We start from the raw sequence: 5,562 nt of genomic DNA on the forward strand, positions 1-5,562 counted from the left end.
AAAAAAAAAAAAAAAAAAGAAGGAAAAAGAAGAAAATTCAAATATTCAAAGTACCATTTGTTACAAAAGGTATTTGATTATTCATGAAATTATTCAGTCACTAATTATTATTAATGTTAAGTGCTAAAGAATAAACGAGGAAAATGTGGTTCCTACTCATAAAGAATGTGTACATTAGTTAAGAGAAAAGACTAATATTTAGGAAAACAAGAGAGCAAATGGTTATATCATTAATTCATAAGCAATGTAATCCTGGATTGACCCTTAAAGAAAGTAAAATTCTGCTGGGTGTGGTAGCTCATGCCTATAATCCCAGCACTTTGAGAGGCCGAGGTGGGTGGATCACTTGAGGTCAGAAATTCAAGACCAGGCTGGCCAACATAGTGAAACCCCATCTCCACTAAAAATACGAAATTAGCTGGGTGTGGTGACACACGTCTGTAATCCCAGCTACTCAGGAGGCTGAGGCAGGAAAATCGCATGAACCCGGGAGGCGGAGGTTGCAGTGAGCTGAGATTGTGCCACTGCATTCCAGCCTGGGCGACAGAGCGAGACTCCATCTCAAAAATAAATAAATAAATAAGTAAAATTCCAAAAATGGGAGAGGAAAGGTTAAGCTGAGAGACTGCATATGCAAAGGTATAGGAGCTGGGATATGGAAAGAAAATGGAGACTAACTTGGCAAGCAGAAATTGTTCACAATGCAGGATACTGGGAAATAAGAGCTTTTTTTCTTCCTTTTACCTTTTGAAAACCACAGAAGCTACTTCTCTGAATAAGCAGAGATAAAGTCATCTAGGAGCAGATTTTCTGCATTCTGCAAAATCACTTAAATGGCGTATTTTCGTATGCAAATATAAAGGCATACTTTTGTCCTAGGGAAAGGAAGGCTTTGTTACTTGATTCATTGTGTATATTTTAAATTTTCTGTGTATTATGCTGTTTTAACTTTTTTTTTTTTTTGAGACAGAGTTTCACTCTTGTTGCCCAGGCTGGAGTGCAATGGTGCAATCTCGGCTCACTGCAACCTCCTCCTCCCGGGTCAAGCAATTCTCCTGCCTCAGCCTCCCGAGTAGCTGGGATTACAGTCGCCCACCACAATGCCCAGCTAATTTTTTGTATTTTCAGTAGAGATGGGGTTTCACCATATTGGCCAGGCTGGTCTCGAACTCCTGACCTCAGGTGATCCACCTGTCTCAGCCTCCCAAAATGCTAGGATTACAGGCGTGAGCCACTGCACCCAGCCTGTTTTAACATCTTGAAAAATCTTTCCAGCTGGGGAGAGACTGCCCTTATCGGGGATAGCCAATATTAGAGATAGCAAAGGGACCAGCCAGGAGCATGCCTTTGATGCACAGACTAACTAATCTACAGCCATCCTAGCTCTATCTGGCCCTTATACTTCAGAAGAGAATATTCCTTTGCCTTAATCATCCCAGGCCCTGCTACCAGGCAACTAGGGGCCACCCATCTAACTTAGAGCCTATCAAAATTTCAGCCTGGGCAACATGGTGAAACCTGGTCTCAAAAAACAAACAAAAGTTAGCCAGGTGTGGTGGCACGTCTGTAGTCCCAGCTACTCAGAGGCTGAGATGGGAGAATCACTTAAACCCAGGAAATTGAGGCTACAATGAGCCGTGATGGCACCACTGTACTCCAGCCTGGGCAACAGTGAGACCCTGTCTCAAGAAAAAAAAAAAAAGAAAGAGAAAAAAATTACTCAATTCGCCACTCCTCAACTGTTTAACCTGCCCTGTCTCAGAAACTTCAATAAAGGCCATGGCCCAAGCTCTCTCCCATCCAGTGTTCTGCCTCCTGACTACCCCCGCATATTCCCCAGTGACCTCCACATAGTGTGTGATGACCCCCTCTTTAGGACCTGTGAGTATAATAAACTTTCTTCTACAAGCCTCTCCTATCTTTCCTCCTGTGGCCACACCTGACTATCCTATAAATGTACAATTTAAATAGCTTTGACAACATCCTTGATAAAAACTGAGCATCTCCTAGAGATTCCCTGGTATGAGGAGCCCTGGAGAGGGGGTGGACCAATTTGCATAGCAGCCCAGAGCATTTTAGTAGAGACAGAAATAAAACTCTCAAGACTTGAAATTCAGAGAATTTGTCTGGGTTAAGCACAATACCCCTGACAAAGGACAATTTAACAAGAAGTGGGCATTCAGGTTGGAAAACAGGGCCCAAAACAAAGGCCTAGAGTTCAGTGGAGAAGCTGGTTTCAATACGGCATCTGGCTAAGGCTGGAAATCTCTCTGGGTCCAGCCAGTCTTACATGTCCTGCTTTGGAGAACAGTGGCTGAGTGTGAGAATGTGAACTACTAAAAAGCTGTAACTTGGGGCCCAACTTTGGACAGCACTATGGATTGTGCAGGTATCTGGGCCAGCAGGAAAATCACCAGTGCCCACTGAACTTTTCTAGGCCAGGGTTCAATTTTGTTACCTGTGAGCAAAGGACCATGGTTTTCCAGTCCTCCACTCTCCATTTGCGTGCAGAAATAGGTCTGGTCTATTTCTGGCCTATATCGGGGAGATGAGCACTCAGAAAGGAGGGTTTATTGGTTAGGACTCTTGGTTGCAAGCCGTAGAAACATACGGTTACCAGAAAAGGGTCCTAATCCAGAGAGAGTTCTTGGACCTCACTCAAGAAAGAATTTGGGGTAAGTCCACAGAGTAAAGTAAAAGCAAGTTTGTTTATTGATTGACTTATTTTGAGACGGCGTCTTCCTCTGCTACCCAGGCTGGGGTGCAGTGGCACAATCTTGGCTCACTGCAACCTCCACTACCAGGTTCAAGCGATTCTCCTACCTCAGCCTCCCAAGTAGCTGGGATTACAGGTGCCCGCCACTACACCTGGCTCAAACCTATAATACCAACACTTTGGGAGAACATGGCAGGAAGATCACTTGAGGCCTGGAGTTTAAGACCAGCCTGGGCAACATGGGGAAATCTTGTCTCTACAAAAATTTAAAAATAAGCCGGCAGTGGTGGTGCATGCCTGTAGTCCCAGATACTCAGGAGGCTGAGGTGGGAGTTTTGCTTGAGCCCAGGGGTTTGTGGTTGCAGTGAGCTATGACTGTGCCACTGCACTCCAGCGTGCGTGACAGAGCAAGGTCCCGTATCAAACAAACAAACACCTCATGAAGTAAAACATTACCAACACAACTGAAGACTCCTGAATAGCCCTAGGAGTAAATCTCTTTCCTCCCCATCAAATTCTTCATTTTGCTGAATTTGTTGTCAAATGATCCCATACATTTCTTTATTCTTACATTACATATATATGTGGCCCTAAATAATAAAGCATACTGTCTTGCATTCAGCCAAAACTGAGACATCAGTGAGGTGCCAGCTGCAATGGATAGAGAAGTGACTAATCAAGAGAGTCCCTGGAGCCAGGCGCAGTGGCTCACGCCTGTAATCCCAGCACTTTGGGAGGCCGAGGCGGGCCGATCACGAAGTCAGGAGATCAAGACGATCCTGGCTAACACGGTGAAACCCCATCTCTACTAAAAATACAAAAAATTAGCCGGGCATGGTGGCAGGCGCCTGTAGTCCCAGCTACTCGGGAGGCTGAGGCAGGAGAATCTCTGCCAGGAGCAGAGATTGCAGTGAGCCGAGATTGCACCACCGCACTCCAGCCTGGCTGACAGCGTGAGACTCCGTCTCAAAAAAAAAAAAAAAAATTCCCTGGGACATGGAGTTGCAGGAATAATCACCTGAATAACCAATTACAATTGGGATTAAGTCTACAAAGCAAAAGCACCGGCACTTCTGAGAGTCCCCACTGAGAGAGCTGCCTAGTCTGGGGGTTAGCCTGACCCAGGTTTAGGGATGGTACAAAGGCACCAGGGACATTCACATTGTCTTGACAAGGCACCCTCTACCCTGGGTATCTCAGATGGCTGCATTGCCAACCTCCCCTCCACCATACTTCAATAACTCCCTTCCTCCAAGGGATTTCACCCCTCTTTGGCAGAGAGCAAAAAGCCTGTCCTGAACACTACCATCCCAATTCAATTCACAAGTACTGCCAAGGGAGTCAACTTCTTCATTTTCCAATCTTAGAAATGGTCTTTGCAGTGATTCCAACAGTAAAGAAGGCAAAGACAAAGCCACATGGATCTGCTCACACTGACTTATTTACTCTGAGCAGTAGCCAGTTGGGGAGGGGGTAATGGCCTGCAGAACCCCCATAACTTCTCAAACATACATGCCTGTAATTACATATTTATACAAAAGCAAAAGTCCTTCCTTTTGACTCCACCCAGTACCAATCTGAACCACCCTCAGATTAGGTAGGGGTGTGTGTGTGTGCGGGTGTGTGTGTGTGGGTGTGTATGGGTGTAGGCTTGGTGGTGTATTTATTTGGCACAGTCCTTCCTGGAGATGACTCTAATGCTAGTTACTTTTCCTCCAAATATGTGCACACTATATTTTGCCTCTATTATCAAAATTATGTAAATACCAGCACTTTTTTCATTATATCTTAGAGACACCAGTTGATGTTTAACTGACCTATTGCTGTTTTCACTTTGTCCTTATGTTCTGATTTTTGATGCCAGCCTGTTGTTCTTCACATTATTAAGTCTATGAGTCTATGTACTTCTTTTTTTTTTTTGAGACAGAGTCTTGCTCTGTCGCCAGGCTGGAGTGCAGTGGCACGATCTCGGCTCACTGCAACCTCTGCCGCCTGGATTCAAGCAATTCTCCTGCCTCAGCCTCCCAAGTAGCTGGGACTACAAGGCACCTGCCACCATAAGCAGCTAATTTTTGTATTTTTAGTAGAGATGGGGTTTCACTATGTTGGCCAGGATGGTCTCCATCTCTTGACCTCGTGATCCGCCCGCCTTGGCCTCCCAAAGTGCTAGGATTACAGGACTGAGCCACCATGCCCAGCAAGTCTATGTACTTCTAAAGTACAATAGACTGTAACATCATTACATTAATTACATACATTGTGGTCAGTTCACCTTACTACTTTATTTCTCAGCAGGATGCTGCCAGATTTGCTCTCTGACTCTCTCAGCTCCATGTCTGATCAACAACCCTGTATCTGTCTGGGGAACACAAAGGAATCTATTTCTAAAAAGATGAAACTACTCTTAACTCCTGTTCAGAGGCTAGGCACAGTAGCTCATGGCTGTAATCTCAGCACTTTGGGAGGCTGAGGCAGGAGAATTGCTTGAGACTAAGAGTTCAAGGCCAATCTGGCCAACATAGAGAGACCCTGTCTCTAAAAAAAAAAAAAAAAAGTGGGCCGGGTACGGTGGCTCATGCCTGTAATCCCAGCACTTTGGCAGGCAGATCGTCTGAGCTCAGGAGTTCGACACCAGCCTGGGCAACACGGTGAAACCTGATCTCTACTACAGCTACAAAAAAATTAGCTGGGCATAGCGGCGTGTGCCTGTAGTCCCAGGTACTCAGGAGGCTGAGGCAGCAGAATCATTTGAACCTGGGAGGCGGAGGTTGCAGTGAGCCGAGATCATGCCACTGCACTCCAGCCTGGGCGACAGAGCTGAAAGAAAAAAAAAAAAAGAAAAAAAA

This window comes from Mandrillus leucophaeus, unplaced genomic scaffold (assembly GCF_000951045.1).
Source record: "Mandrillus leucophaeus isolate KB7577 unplaced genomic scaffold, Mleu.le_1.0 Scaffold2, whole genome shotgun sequence".
Lineage (NCBI taxonomy): Eukaryota > Metazoa > Chordata > Mammalia > Primates > Cercopithecidae > Mandrillus > Mandrillus leucophaeus.